This window comes from Tamandua tetradactyla, chromosome 2 (genome assembly GCF_023851605.1).
Source record: "Tamandua tetradactyla isolate mTamTet1 chromosome 2, mTamTet1.pri, whole genome shotgun sequence".
Classification (NCBI taxonomy): domain Eukaryota; kingdom Metazoa; phylum Chordata; class Mammalia; order Pilosa; family Myrmecophagidae; genus Tamandua; species Tamandua tetradactyla.
This window is the reverse complement of record NC_135328.1, coordinates 23311334-23328396: the sequence shown is the minus strand read 5'-3', so window position 1 is coordinate 23328396 and position 17063 is coordinate 23311334. Positions and strand designations below refer to the sequence as shown.

The following is a 17063-nucleotide window of genomic DNA, read 5'->3' as shown; positions in this document are numbered from 1 at the left end:
TATTGTGCTTTTGACTTGCATTTCTTTAATAGCCAGTGAAATTGAAGATCTTTTCATAAGTTTTTGAGCCATTTCTGTTCCTCTTTGGAAAAGTGTCTGTCCATGACTTTTGCCCATCTTAAAATTGAGTTGTCTTTTTGTTGTTGAGTTGTAGGATCTCCTTATATGTTCTGGATATTAAACATTTATCTGATACGTGGTTTCCAAATATTTTCTCCCATTGCAAGGCTACCTTTTTACTTTCCCAATAAAGTCCTTTGATGCACAAAAGTGCTCCATTATAAAGAAATCCCATTTATCTAGTTTTTCTTTCATTACTCACACTTTGGGTGTAAGACCTAGGAAGCCACCTTGTATCAGAAGATTTATATGATAGTTCCCTACAGTTTCTTTTAAGTGTATTATGGTCTTAGATCTAATGCTTAGGTCCTTGATCCATTTTTTTCTTTTTCTTTTCTTTTTTTTTTTTTTTTTTGACATGGGCAGGCTCCAGGAATTGAATCCAGGTCTCTGGTATGGCAGGTGAGAATTTTGCCAGTGAACCACCATTGCAAAAACCAGGTCTTTGATTCATTTTGAGTTAATTCACATGTGAAGCCATCTGATAAGATATAAAATAAAGGTCTTCTTTCATTCTTTTGCATATGGATATCCAGTTTTCCAAGCACCTTTTCTTGAGGAGGCTGTTTTGTTCCAGTTCGGTTGATTTGACTTCCTTTTCAAAGATAAATTGACCACTCAATTCCACTGGCCAGTATACCTATCTTTATGCTAGAACCATGCTTTTTTGACCACTATAGCTTTGTAATACTTTTTAAAGTCAGGTAGCACTAGACCTCCCATTTCATTTTTCTTTCTTAAGGTATTTTTAGCTATTTGAGGCACTCTACTCTTCTAAATAAATTTAATTATTGGTTTTTCTATTTCTATAAAGTAATTTGTTTGGATTTATTTTGTATTGTATTGAATCATAGATCAGTTCACACAAAATTGGCATCTTAACTGTTTAATCTTTCAAACCCATGAACATAGTATGTCCTTCCATTTATTTAGGTCTTCTTTGATTTCTTTCATCAAAATTTTGTAGTTTTCTGCATATGTCTTTTACATCATTTGTTAAATTTATTCCTAAAATTTTATTGTTTTGGTTGCTATTGTAAATGGAAATTTTTTTCTTGATTTCCTCCTTAGATTTCTCATTGCTGGTATATAGAAACACTACTGATTTTATGTGTTGATCTTGTATCCTGTAACTTTGCTGTACTTATTTATTAGCTCTATAGCTTTACTGTAGATTTTCCAGGATTTTCTACATGCAGGATCATGCCATCTGCAAACAGTGAAAACTTTACTTCTTCCTTTTCTTACTTCCTGGATGGCTTTTGTTCCTTTTCTTGCCTAATTGTTCTAGTGAGAATTTCCAGTTTGGTCATGGTGCATAATTCTTTTCATGTGCTGCTGGATTCATCTGCAAGTATTGTGTTGAGGATTTTTGTCTCTATATACCTGAAAGATTGGTCTGTAATTTTCTTACCTTGTAGTATCTTTGCCTGGCTTTGGTATTAGGGTGATGTTGGTGTCATAGAATGAGTTAGGTAGCTTTCCCTCCTCTTCAATTTTCTTGAGTTTGAGCTGGATTGGTATTAATTCTTTCTTGATTTGATAGAATTCATATGTGAAGCCATCTAGTCCTGGACTTTTCTCTTTCGGGAGTTTTTTGATGACTGATTCAATCTCTTTACTTGCAATGAGTTTGTTGAGTCCTTCTATTTATTCTCAAGTCAGTTTTTATTATTCTTGCTTTTCTGGAAAGTTATTAATTTAATCTAAGTTGTCTAATTTATAAGCATATAGTTGTTCCTGGTGTTCTATCATTGTCTCCTTTATTTCTCCAGGATCAGTAGCAATTTTCATCTTCACATTTCTGATTTTACTTATTCGCATCCTCTCTCTTTGTTTCTTTGTCAGTCTAGTTAAGGGTCCATCTATTTAATGATTTTCTCAAAGAACCAATTTCTGGTTTTATTGATATTCTCTCTTGTTTTCATGTTCCCAATTTCATGTATTTCTGCTCTAATCTTTATTTCTTTCCTTCTGTTTGCTTTGGGGTTAGTTCACTGTTGTTTCTCTAGTTCCTTCAAGTGAGCAGTTAATTTCTTGATTTTTGCTCCTTTTTTCATCTAGGCATTGAGGGTAATAAATTTCCCTCTCAGCACTGCCTTTGGTGCATTCCATACGTTTTGATACGTTGTGTTCTCATTTTCATTTACCTCAAGATATTTACTGATTTCTCTTGAATTTCTTTGTTGACCCACTAGTTATTTAACATTTTAGCCTCCATAAATTTGTGAATTTTCCAGGTTTCCACCTGCTATTGATTTCTAACTTCATTGCATTATAATCTAAGAAAGTGCTTTGTATAATTTAGATATTCTCAAATTTATTAAGACCTGCTTTGTGTCCTAACATGTGGTCCATCCTGGAGAATGATCCATGAGCACTTGAAAAAAAAGTGTATCCTGCTGCTGTTGAGTGGGATGTTCTGTAAATGCCTGTTAATTCTAGTTCATTTGTCTTATTATTCAAATTTTTGTTTCCTTATTGGTGTTCTGCTAGATGGTCTATTCATTGATGGAATGTTGTGTTGAAGTCTCCAACTACTCTTGTAGAAGTGTCTACTTCTCCCTTCAGTGTTGTCAGTATTTATCTTATATATTTTGAGGCCCTCCGGCTCAGTGTATAGATATTTATGATTGGTCAGTCTTACTGATGAATTGTCCCTTGTATTAATGCGCAGTGTCATTCTTTGTCCCTTTTAATTGTTTTACATTTGAATTCTAATTTATCTGATATTAGTTTAGGTACTCCCACTCTTTCTCATTGGTATTTGCATGAAGTGTCGTTTTTCCAGCTTTTCACTTTCAACATGCTTTTGTTGTTGGGTCTTAAGTGAGTTCCTTGTAGACAGCATATGGATGGATCCTGTGTTTTTTTATCCATTATGCTGATTTATGTCTTTTGCTTGGGCAGTTGAATCCATTAACACTTAATTTATTACCATAAATGCTGGACTTTCTCCAACAATATTATTTTTAGATATATCTTTCATATATTTTTTAATCTTATCAGTTAACCTTCCTGCTAATCTTCATTTCTATACACTTCTCCAAACCTCTCTCTCTCCTGTCTTTTCTTATCTGCTGGTAGTGCTCCCTTTAGTATTTTTTGTAAAGCAGGTCTCTTGTTCATGAACTCAAACAGTGTTTGTTTGTCCATAAATATTTTAAATTCTCCCTCATATTTGAAGACAGTTTTTCTGGATATAGATTTTTTTTTTGTTGGCACTTTTTCTCTTTCAATATCTTAAATATATCATCCCACTGCCTTCTAACCTCCATGGTTTCTGCTGAGAGATCAGCACTTAGTCTTATCAACATTCCCTTGTATGTAATGGATTGCTCTTCTCTTGTTGCTTTCAGAATTCTCCCTTTGCCTTTGACATTTGACAGTATGATTAGCCACATTGTCTTGGTGTAGGTCTGTTTGGATATATTTTGTTTGGGGTATACCTTACTTCTTGGATCTGTAGTTTTATGTCTTTCATAAGAGTTTGAAAATTTTTGCAATTTCTATTATTCCTACCACCCCTTTTTCTTTCTCTTTTCCTTCTGGGACACCCATAACACATATATTCATGAGTTTCATGTTGTCATTCAGTTCCCTGAGACCCTGCTCAATTTTTTTCCATTTTTTTCCCTATCTGTTCTTTTGTGTGTAAAATTTCAGATGTCCTATCTTTTAGTTCACTGATCCTTTCTTCTGTTTCATATCTGCTGTGGTATGTCTCCATTGTGATTTTCATCACTTTTATTGTGTCTTTTATTCCCATAAGTTCTGCATTTGTTTTTTCAAACTTTGGAGTTCTTCTCTATGGATACCCTACATCTTCTTTATATCCTTCATGTCTTTTTCCATATTTTCCTTCAACTAATAAAATTGATTTAGAAGACTATTTTAACATCATTAATTTAACATGCTTTAATTCCTGGTATCTCAGTTGAGGTGTTAGTTGTTACTTTGGTTCGGCCAAATCTTTGTTCTTCCTAGTATGAGTCAAGAATTTCTTCCTAGTATGAGATGCCTTGAGGCATCTGATTTTTTGCTTAGTTCATTCTAGAGTTCATTTTATTTCTTTTGCCTAGGGTTTTCCTGTTGATTGGATTTGTTCTCTCTCTGTTTGTTCTCTCATTGGCCAGTTCTCAGAGTTGTTCTTCCCCACATCTCCCCCCAAAACCAGGCACCTACAGTGGCCTGACTCATGGGTTGGGAGCAGGTACTTGGCACCACATTTATGTTTTTGTTTGTGAGTAAAACAAGTCTGCTGTCTCCCAGTGGTCCTCTGCAAGATCTGGGTTTCTTTTAGTGCACTGCTTTGCTTTGACAGTTGTGTTATCCATGTTTCTTGGCCAAAACCAGGGCATGTTTCCATGCAGGTAATCTAGAACCACTCCAGTTGGCCTGAAATAACTTTCTTGGTAGTCTCTGAAATAGCCTTTCAATTCTCTTGCACTTTTTCTCTGTCTAGCAGAAGGTGTGGTTTGATAACTTAATTATCCTCAGAGCCCTGCTTGCATCTCTCCGGGTCTAGCCGAAATTGTAGGTTTCCTGTTCCCCCTTTTTGCTAGCTAAAATCTGGCTCAATATGCATCTGTGACCCCACTTTATTTGTGGCAGACTACACACCCAGCTATCCCAGTCTTCAGCCTTCTCCCAGGCAGGCAACAGGTCTCTCAGTGCTGTTTCTCACAGGAGTGTCGGTGGTGAGGGAACTTTAGGACCATGGTTAGAAACAGAACTTCTGTCCATATTTTTTTAGACTGCTGACCTGACCCTTGAAATGTTCTCTCCTTTCCCCTAGGTCTCTAACATGTGGTCTGTCCCACTGCTGTAAGAGAATACATATTCTGTGTCCCCATTGGAGGGGTCCCTGATACTGTTTCTCTGCCCATTCCAAGCTTTGAGTATGAGTAAAATGGAGGGAAAAGGGGAGAGAAATGTCCTACCTGATATTCTTCTACTTTTTCAATCCAGATTTTGTAAGGTCCCTCTCCAGTCAACATCCTTTTCCAGATTTCTGAATAATTCAGAATTGTTCTTTTTTGACAATAAATCTCTACAGAGAGATTTTCAGTAGCTGTTTATGTCACCATGTTCATGACATCACCCCAAATATTACTATTTTAAAAAAACTGCTCTCTTTTAGATTATTTAGGTGTAAGAAAAAGAAAGAAATTTATTTGCTTTTCTTTTATTCTTCCTTTTAATATTCTTTCTTTCTTTATGTAGATGCAAATTGGTGTCCAATATTATTTTCCTTCTCCCCTAATAATTTCTTTCTCATATTACTTACAAAGTAGATCAATTGGTGACAAAGTTCCTCAGTTTTTGTTTGTCTGAGATGGATTTTTGCATCTTATTCACTTTTGAAGTATAAAGTTGCTGGATACAGAATTCTAGGTTGTCATGTTTTTTCCTTTCCAACTTTTTAATTATTTTCTTCTCTTTCTTTGTCTTGACATGATTTCTGAAGAGAATTGCAATGTAATTTTTATTATTTTTCTGTATAAATAAAGGTTTTTTTCTTCCTTCGACTTCTTTCAATTTTTTTTTTTTTTGTCTTTGATTTTCTACAGTTTGAGAATGATATGCCTTGATGTGGATTTTTGGGTTTTCTTTCTGCTCTGTTCTCTGAGCTTCCTGGGTTTGTGGTTTGGTGTCTGACAATAATTTTGGGAAATTATCAACCAGCAGTACTTCATCTATTTCTTTTGTTACATTTTCCCTTCTCTTTCTGGAATTCTCACTATCCATATATTAAACCTTCCGTTACTGGTTCACAGTTCTTGGATATTAATTTTATTTTTTATTTGCTTTTCAATTTGGAAATTTTATTGAGAAATCTTCATGCTCACTTATTATTTCCTTCATTGTGAGGAGTCTGCTACTGAGCCCATCAAAGGCATTCTTCATTTTTGTTACAATGTTTTCAATTTTTTGCATTTCCTTTTGTTTTTTTTTTTTAGTGGAGTCTGAATTTCTCTACTTACATAATTCTCAGTTGTTATAGGTGTCAGCAACATAAAACCACACTTGGAGGAACTTTTAGCCAAATATGAATCACATCATGGATTACTCAAGAAGAGAATTCCAATAGAAAGAGCAATACACCTATGTTTCCTTATCAAATGGAAATGGCATATTCCAGAATATGAAATGGGATCAACAAAAGTATCTACAGTTCACATGAAAAAGGATGTTCCACGTCTTCTGTCTTTCATTAATTCTGCCTGACGAGCTACTTACCTCATAGTAATAAGTTCTTCCATATGTTGAGCTACCAGAGGAAGCCAAAAAAGTAACATTATTTACAGATGGCAGTTCAAGACTAGAAAGCTGGCACTCATTCTTGAAGACAACTACATTATACATTTATGATTGCATGTTGAATACGGAAAAAATAAATCTTCTTAGTGGGTAGAATTAATAGTGTAGTTCAATCATCAAGGGAGTTAGATAATAATAATATGTGATATACATTTTTAAAAATTTTCAAATTAAAAAAATAGCTTCAGATATACTAGCCATCTGGTCTAAAATGGGTCTTAGATGACAGGAAGATAAAAGGAACCCCTAAATGGAGTGGTAAGATATGCAACACTCAATGCACCTTAAAGGGGATAATCAAAGTATGGCATTCTATGTCTATCATAAAATTTTGCTTCTGAATTCAGAAAATAGCCTTACTCAATAAATAGGAGACTTTACTCTTTGGAAATAGCTTGTTGGGAACATGAGATGGCTGGGTGGAGATATTCAAGCAACGCAACATTTGTGTGCAAAAACAGATATTCTGGGGCAGGCCACAGTGGCCCAGGAAATTCTCACCATCATGCCAGAGACCCAGGTTCAATTCCTGGTGCCTCCCCATGCAAAAAAAAAAAAAAAAAAAAAGTATTCCACTATTTCTTTCAGAAGTTAGAAATGTACATAGCAGTTTTTCCTCTTGTTATGAAAAATTAGATATTTAAGGCAGTTATGAGCTACTTATTCAAAGGATCCAGAAAGAACCATACTTTGGAAGTGGATTACATTGGAAAATTACCCCTGGTTCTATGTGGATAATAATAAGTCTTGACCAAAAGAGACACTTATTCTAGATTTAAATTTGCTTATCTGGCTAATGGAGCAAGTGCCTCTTAAACAATTACAGGACTAGAACAAACGTTTTATTTTAATTTTGATGTTGATCATCAAATTATGGAGACTGTCTTACTCCAAATAAATTCTTTAAGGGAATGGAAATTTGCTTTAGCAGCTGACCCAGACTGAATGTGTGTGTGTGTGTGTGTGTGTGTGCATGTGTGTGTGTTTGCACATACTAATTGACGAGAGAACAGATGAGATTTAGCTAACCATTAACTGTTACATTTTGCTAATCTATTCATCCCCTTTATAAGTTAAAATATTGTTGGTGAAAGAATTGTCAAGCTTTTGCATACTTATGAACAAACGTATGCTGGACTTTTAGTACAATGGTTCTCAAAAGCAATATACACACCCTATTGGATAATAAAAACGATTAGTGGTTTGGTCTTATCCTGCAGCAAATATCGTAAAAGATACAGAAATAAGAATGATGACAGATGATTTGTAATAAGAAAGCTTGAGCAAGGCTTAGGAGGGTGGATTTTGTAAGGAGGGGTTTAGTTTGCATCTGGTCAGTGATAACTTTAATTATTTTTAAGGATACTTGGGATTCTGGTACAGACTTCTGGAAAAGATAAGAATGTTGGTGACTTGTGATGTGCTGTTTAAATCCTGAAAGTCCCCTTGAGTCACCCTATATTCTTTTGTCCACATTATTCACTGAAAATCTATAGACGATGGCTTGTATCTTGTTTTACGCATTATACAGCCTGTTTTTAGCTATAAGACCATAAGGGTGTAAAGGACTCCTTAGAATACTTGTGCCTTCATTCCTTGAAATTAAGTTATCCTTGTAGATATGTAAGTGTTTCACAATCCAAAGATAAAATGCACTTTGATGATTGGGAAAGAAGCCTGGGAGCTGTGTCTGAAAGCTTTTGGACCCTTCTATGTTTGCCAGAACTTTCTCTTGCTAGACCATATCCTTTATCTTTGTTAAAGTCTTATGTGAGTATACACTCAGGGGTCTCATGAGTTCTATAAATTATACAACCCTGTGGAACTGCTGCAATGTTTAATTCAATATTCCAGGCCTCTCTTGAACAATTAGAGCATCAATTAACATATAGCCTTCATGATATCATAGCAACAATCCCTCGAAACTGAGAAATTAGGTCCTTTATATGGTGGTATTTTCATAATTCACTGTTCCTCACTTGCATCATCTCATTGCTCAAATGCAGGGGCATTATTTATATCACATGCATGTGCTCTAAGAGGTGCATTCCACAGACTGCAGTGTCAGTGGGAGCCTTTTGGATTGGTGCACTTGATGAGTGGCACGGGTCCTTACTAATTTTTGTTGTCTCCTGACCCAGGTTGAGTATAAATGGCCATTTATACCAAGCAGACTTTCTTCTATCATTCTACCTGTCAGGATCTTTCATTTATTTCAATTTTTAACCCATGACTTCAAGTTTACATTGCATTTGTTTCAACTTGCATATAGTTCATGGAGTTTGTCATGGTTAGGGACAGGTGTCAACTTGGCCAAGTTGTGGTACCTGTTCATCTGATTGGGCAAGTGCTGGCCTGTCTGTTGCAATGAGGACATTTCATAGGATTAGGTCATGATCACGTCAGCTACATCCACAGCTGATTCCATTTGTAATCAGCCAAAGGGGAGTGTCTTCTGTAATTAGTGATGCTAAATCCAATCATGGGAAGCCTTTTAAGGAGGACTGAGAGGAGACAGGTTGCATTCCTGCTTTGGCTGGTGAGCCTCTCCTGTGGAGTTCATCCAGGCCATCCATTGGGGTCGTCGGCTTCACAGCCTGTCCTGTGGATTTTGGACTCTGCATTCCTACGGTCACGTGAGACACTTTCATAAATTTTATATTTGCAAGTGTTCCCTGTTGATTCTGTTTCTCTAGAGAACCCTAACTAATACATCTTGGTACCAGGAGTGGTTCTTAAGGAACAGAATCTTAAAAATGGGTTTTTATGAATGGTTTTCTACTCTGACTGGGCTCAGAGACACTAAGGACTCTGATTCCCGTAATCAGAATGACACTCCCAATCCATGGACTGAGTTGGCAAAGGAGATAGTCAAAATATCATCATTCAATTCTCCTAATGCTTCGCTTGTACGTAGCCAGACTCTGGGGGATAATGTTTTTGACACCTTTACAGAGTTTCATAGAAATAAGAGTTATAGAGATGTTGGTTGGTTGTTGTTAGATACACTGTCTACATTAAAGAGTGAAAGGGATGGGCTTAAGGCTTCAAACGAGAAGCTTAAGCGCCGTCTGAAAGATATAGACGTTTCTATGAGTATCCTGAAGGAAAATCTTATTTCCTGTAGCCGTAGATTTGAGATCTCTGAAAATTAGACTCAGAATCTTATTGTTAGAGTAGCAACTTTACAACGTAAACTGAAATCTCAGTCTTGCATGGTATCTGCCGTTAAAGTGAGGGCATTGATTGGAAAGGAGTGGGACCCTGAAAAATGGGATGGTGACATATGGATTGCTAATGATGTTGGGGGTGAGGTTGAAACCCTAGGCCATGCTGAGCCTTCTCTAGATAACCCTGTAATAGTCTGCCCTGAGGACATAGCCGCCCCACCTCCAGCCTGCCTTGAGGAATTCGCCACCCAACCTCCTCCTGAAGGGATTAGCCCTAGAGTTATTAATCCTGTTTCACCAGATGAAACTGCAAATGAAAGCCCTGAAGCAAATGGCTTGGAAGATATTTCTAATTCTTTTCATGACCCACCCCCACCACCCCTCATTTCTTCTAGACCTATAACTAGACTAAAGTCCCAACAGGCCCCTAAAGGTGAGGTACAAAGTATCACACATGAGGAGGTACGTTATACTCCAAAAGAACTGTGTGAGTTTTCCAATTTATATAGACAGAAATCAGGGGAATATGTGTGGCAATGGATTTTAAGAGTGTGGGATAATGGTGGGAGGAATATAAGGCTGGATCAGGCTGAATTTATTGATATGGGCCCACTAAGCAGAGATTCTGCATTCAATGTTATAGCTCGAGCAGTTAGAAAAGGTGTTAACAGCTTGTTTGAGTGGTTGGTTGAAACATGGATCAAAAGGTGGCCAACATTACCTGAGGTTGAAATGCCAGAACTGCCCTGGTATAATGTAGATGAGGGGATCCAGAGGCTTAGAGAGATTGGGATGTTAGAGTGGATTTATCATGCAAAGCCTGCTCTTACACCCCAGGAATGTCCAGAGGATGCACCTTTTACCAGAACAGTGAGAAATAAATTTGTGAGACTAGCACCATCATCCCTCAAGAGCTCTGTGGTTGCACTTCTCTGTAGGTCAGATATTACTGTAGGAACTGCTGTCACTGAGCTGGAATCCTTAAACACAATGGGGATGACAGGATCCCGAGTTGGCAGAAGCCAGGTGGCAGCACTTAATCACCAAAGACAGGGTAGACGTGGGTATCATAATAGACAACAAACTCAAAGGAGGCATCAAAATTATATGACACGCAGAGATTTGTGGCATTGGCTAGTAAATCATGGGGTGCCTAGAAATACAATAGAAGGGCAGTCTAAAAAATTCTTGTTAGAGCTGTATAAACAAAAGAGTTCTAGGTCAAGGGAACAGAAGTCTAACCTGAATTACAAAAACACAGAGTCACGGCCCCTTAACCAATTTCCAGACTTGAAACAGTTTACAGACCCTGAGCCCCTTGAATGAAGGGGAGGCCAGGTCCCTATGGGGGAGAAACCTGTTATACTGCCACAAATTTATACTGTTAACATTCCTCTAAGTCTTCCCCAAGGAGACCAATGGCCTTTTACCAGGGTAACTGTGCATTGGGGAAAAGGAAATGATCAGATATTTCGGGGATTATTAGACACTGGTTCAGAAGTGACGTTAATTCCAGGGGACCCAAAACGTCACTCTGGACGACCAGTCAGAGTGGGGGCTTATGGAGGCCAGGTGATCAATGGAGTTTTAGCTCAGGTCCGTCTCACAGTGGGTCCAGTGGGCCCCCGGACCCATCCTGTAGTTATTTCCCCAGTTCCAGAATGTATAATTGGCATAGACATACTGAGCAACTGGCAGAATCCCCACGTTGGTTCTCTAACTCGTGCAGTGAGGGCTATTATGGTGGGAAAGGCCAAGTGGAAGCCACTAGAACTGCCCCTACCAAGCAAAATAGTAAATCAAAAGCAATACCGTATTCCTGGAGGGATTGCAGAGATTACTGCCACTCTTAAAGACTTGAAAGACGCAGGGGTGGTGATTCCCACCACATCCCCTTTCAACTCTCCTATTTGGCCTGTGCAGAAAACAGATGGGTCTTGGAGAATGACAGTGGATTATCGTAAACTCAACCAGGTGGTAACTCCAATTGCAGCTGCTGTTCCAGATGTAGTATCATTGCTTGAGCAAATCAATACATCCCCTGGTACCTGGTATGCAGCTATTGATCTGGCAAATGCTTTTTTCTCAATAGCTATTAGTAAGGACCACCAGAAGCAGTTTGCTTTCAGCTGGCAAGGTCAGCAATATACTTTCACTGTCCTACCTCAGGGGTATATCAACTCTCCAGCCCTATGTCACAATCTTGTTCGCAGAGACCTTGATCGTTTCTCCCTCCCACAAGACATCACACTGGTCCATTATATTGATGATATCATGTTGATTGGACCTAGTGAGCAAGAAGTAGCAACTACTCTAGATTTAATGGTAAGGCATTTGCGTGTCAGAGAATGGGAGCTAAATCCAACAAAAATACAGGGGCCTTCCACCTCAGTAAAATTTTTAGGTGTCCAGTGGTGTGGGGCATGTCGAGATATCCCTTCTAAGGTGAAGGATAAATTGCTGCATCTGGCCCCTCCCACATCCAAAAAAGAGGCACAATGCCTAGTTGGCCTTTTAGGATTTTGGCGACAACATCTTCCTCATTTGGGTGTGCTACTCCGGCCCATTTATCGAGTGACCAGAAAAGCTGCTAATTTTGAGTGGGGACCTGAACAAGAGGAGGCTCTGCGACAGGTCCAGGCTGCTGTGCAAGCTGCTCTGCCACTTGGGCCATATGATCCAGCAGATCCAATAGTGCTGGAAGTGTCAGTGGCAAATAGAGATGCTGTCTGGAGCCTTTGGCAGGCCCCGATAGGAGAATCACAACACAGACCTTTAGGATTTTGGAGCAAAGCCTTACCATCTGCTGCAGATAACTACTCACCTTTTGAGAAACTCGGGCCTGGTTTACAGATTGTTCAGCACGATATGCAGGTACCACCCGAAAGTGGACAGCTGCAGCATTACAACCCCTTTCTGGGGTGTCCTTAAAGGACAGTGGTGAGGGGAAATCCTCCCAGTGGGCAGAACTTTGAGCAGTGCACCTGGTTGTTCATTTTGCTTGGAAGGAAAACTGGCCAGAGGTGCGTTTGTATACTGACTCATGGGCTGTTGCTAATGGTTTGGCTGGATGGTCAGGGACTTGGAAAGACCGTAATTGGAAAATTGGTGACAAAGAGGTCTGGGGAAGAAGTATGTGGATAGACCTTTCTGAGTGGGCTAAAAACATGAAGATATTTGTGTCCCATGTGAATGCACACCAGAGGGTGACTTCAGCAGAGGAAGATTTTAATAATCAAGTGGATAAGATGACCCGTTCTATGGATACCAGTCAGCCTCTTTCCCCAGCAACTCCTGTTATTGCGCAATGGGCTCATGAACAAAGTGGTCATGGTGGTAGGGATGGAGGTTATGCATGGGCTCAGCAACATGGGTTTCCACTCACCAAGGCTGACCTGGCTACAGCCACTGCTGAGTGCCCAATCTGCCAGCAGCAGAGACCCACACTCAGCCCCCGATATGGCGCCATTCCCCGAGGTGACCAGCCAGCTACATGGTGGCAGGTTGATTACATTGGACCACTCCCTTCATGGAAGGGGCAGCGATTTGTTCTAACTGGAATAGACACATACTCTGGATATGGGTTTGCTTTCCCTGCACGCAACGCTTCTGTCAAAACTACTATCCGTGGGCTTACAGAATGCCTTATCCATCGTCATGGTATTCCACATAGCATTGCTTCGGATCAAGGAACACACTTCACAGCAAATGAAGTGCGGGAATGGGCACATGCTCATGGAATTCTCTGGTCTTACCATGTTCCCCATCATCCAGAAGCAGCTGGATTGATAGAACGGTGGAATGGCCTTTTGAAAACTCAATTACGGTGCCAACTAGGTGGCAAAAACTTGAAAGGCTGGGGTAATGTTCTCCAGGAAGCTGTGTATGCTCTGAATGAACGTCCGCTGTATGGTGCTGTTTCTCCCATAGCCAGGATCCATGGGTCCAGGAACCAAGGGGTAGAAATGGGTGTGGTGCCACTCACTATTACTCCTAGTGATCCACTAGGAAAATTTTTGCTTCCTGTCCCTGCTACCCTGAGTTCTGCTGGTCTACAGGTTTTAGTTCCAAAACAGGGTGTGCTTTCTCCAGGAGAAACAACAGTGATACCACTGAACTGGAAGTTAAGATTGCCACCTGGCCACTTTGGGCTACTTATGCCTCTGGATCAACACACCAAGAAGGGGATTACATTATTGTCTGGGGTAATTGACCCTGACTATCAGAAGGAAGTAGGACTGCAACTACATAATGGAGGTAAAGAAGAGTTTTCTTGGAATATAGGAGATCCCCTGGGGCGTCTATTAGTACTGCCATGCCCTGTGATTAAAATCAATGGAAAACTGCAACAACACAATCCAGGCAGGACCACTAATGGCTCTGAGACTTCAGGAATGAAGGCTTGGGTCACCCCACCAGGCAAAGAACCACGGCCAGCTGAAGTGCTTGCTGAGGGGAAAGGGAACATGGAATGGATAGTGGAAGAAGGTAGTGATAAATATGAACTTCGACCACGTGATCAGTTACAGAAACGAGGACTGTAATGCTGTTTTGTTTGTGTTATACTATTTAAGTTGTAAGATATCAAGTTTAAGAATGAATGTTGCCCAAGGATTTGCACCCTATTCTGGAGAGATTTAATGTGTTTCCAGTTATATGCTGGACAGTTGAGTATTGTCAGGTAAAAGAAAAAATGTGTGCTTATTTGTTTTCATTTGGAAATTAAGTATGGTCTAAGGTGATATATATATATATATAGGTGCCAAGTTGACAAGGGGTGGACTGTCATGGTTAGGGACAGGTGTCAACTTGGCCAAGTTGTGGTACCTGTTCATCTGATTGGGCAAGTGCTGGCCTGTCTGTTGCAATGAGGACATTTCATAGGATTAGGTCATGATCACGTCAGCTACATCCACAGCTGATTTCATTTGTAATCAGCCAAAGGGGAGTGTCTTCTGCAATTAGTGATGCTAAATCCAATCATGGGAAGCCCTTTAAGGAGGACTGAGAGGAGACAGGTTGCATTCCTGCTTTGGCTGGTGAGCCTCTCCTGTGGAGTTCATCCAGGCCATCCATTGGAGTTGTCGGCTTCGCAGCCTGCCCTGTGGATTTTGGACTCTGCATTCCTACGGTCATGTGAGACACTTTCATAAATTTTATATTTGCAAGTGTTCCCTGTTGATTCTGTTTCTCCAGAGAACCCTAACTAATACAGAGTTGTTGCATATATGTCTCTCAACTAAAAAAGCCTTCTATTTGAAGACAGCACCATATCTTACTCAGTTTTTATTGTCCAGGCACTAGTTGGAAAGTCTTGCATGAAACATGTGCTCAAAGGAATGTTTGTTGAATTGATTCAAGATATTCAGCAGAGAATGTTAAGATTTCATGTTAATTTGTTAATTGAAATTTTTCTGGGTTCTGAATTGAATGATTTCATGAATGAAAAATGGCGTTTATGTTGGGGGTTTAAAATTACCTATTTTGAAAGCAGATCTTCACATGAACAGCGATGGAGAATAGCTTGTTAGGTAGATAGATTCAGTGTTTGAATGGCGCGAAGAAAGAAGTTAGAGAGAGGGCTCAAGTTCTGCCCTCCTCTCAGCATCCTTCATCCCTGCAATGACTCTCAGTGAAATGTATCACTGCAAATAATAGCTATAAATGTTAAAGGAGCATGTTTTCATGATATATGAAACACACAGCAACATTTGAGGAATTAAATGCATGTGATTAAGCTGTCCACCTGACCACCAATATTTGACAAGCTACCATCCTTCCCAAAGCTCAACTTAAGACAGTGCCATGATGCAGAAAAGCAAGAAGGATGTTTTCTACCATGACACAGATTTCAGTCCCTTCAGGGAAATGGGTCATGCATGTATCATAAGCAGCAGACAACACATGATAAAAACCAGTTAAGGAAACTGGATCAACTACTTATGACATGTAAGTAAAACCAAAAAGCAGGAAAGTAGGAAAACAAGAAGCTGTCTGATACATTCTGCATAAAACCACTTATAAGAGTGAAGAGATAAAATATCCAGATACCAAAATTGGGAAGAATGGATTCCATTTCACTCAGACTTGACAAGACCTGGCAATTTCTTCACCTAAGCAAAGAAATAAGATGTCAATCCTAAGAGGAGCTGGTCAGTAATGGAAATTGAAAAAACCCTCTTAATTTTCCCCAATGGCATATTTCAACAAATTAAAACTATTTCTATACTTTTTAAGATTAGGCAACAGAGTAAATAAATTTAAGGTATTGAGACTCAGTTTTCCAATTGTTCGAGAAGTAAGGTAAAATACAGAAAGGGGAAGGATAGAGTATACACATATAGATATTAAAAGAGGTATACATATACATAAATGCATACATTTTTTTTACAATAGTGCTTGCTGAGTGGGCCTAGAAAGAATGACATCCTGGTAGGAATTAGTATACCTAAGACTCTGGTGTTTCTAAACGCATTCTGCCCCAAAAATCTTGGTTTCTAAATGTATTCTCCTAAAAAAGAAACCAAGGCCTCTTGGAGTTATCACTGATACCAGGGCTTGAGATAGGAAAGTACAAGAGGATATTGCGCAGAAAGTAAAAACATGCTCCAGAATCATGGGGGCATGTCAAAAAGAAACAGGAACTAGCTTGAAGACAATGACATTAAAAAAACCTGGAGGAAATTGAGCATTAAATCACAATGTAATAGTAGTGTAATTCATTGAATAAAATAAGAAACGTTGGGTGCAAATGAATTTAAATGAATTAATGGATTTAAAAAGTGAGGTAGGTGAGAAAGTTCTTACTTAAAGAAAAAATGGCCATGGGTAAATGAAGAAGGAATGACAGAAAAATCATCATTTGACAACCTGATAGTAAGAACTGATTAAGGTAAGAAATAGCAATGGCTGCTAAAACTGGTGGATGAATGTTTAATGTTAATGTATTTACGTAGTGGCAAAGTATCTTCTTGAGTAATGCTCTTTACAAACAAATGAAAAAGAGTAATTTACAGGGGAGATGCACATAGCAGATACCGTTTTAACAAAATAATCAAAGTTAATATCTACGGTAATGACACAAATTGGTATCAAGTGCCTGCTGATATAAGGCACAGGGGAGAACAAAACAACTGATTCTTCTTAACCAGAAAAGAAAAGCAAGCATAATCTGAAATCAATCATGAGAAAATGTCTGACATAACCAACTTGAGGAGCAATCTAAAAAGTAAATGTCCTCCAAACATGCTTAAATCATGAAAAATAGTTTCAGGAATTATTGTAGCATAATATAACTGGAATTAAAGAAACATGAAAAATCATTGTCTGGCCATTTGCATGCACATGAGCACACACAAAGAGAATTTCCATTTTTAAGAAATACGCTTAGGGTTAAAAAGAAGAATGCCTACATTTTCCACATGAAGAGTATCAAATACCATATAAATA

General features: G+C 38.8%; 1 protein-coding gene across 2 annotated transcripts in view; it reads left to right on the top strand.

Annotated features, from left to right (window-relative positions):
- Window positions 1-17063, top strand: part of LOC143667035 (olfactory receptor 13C9-like) — a 713098-nt gene that overhangs the window by 271949 nt on the left and 424086 nt on the right. The window lies entirely within an intron of this gene.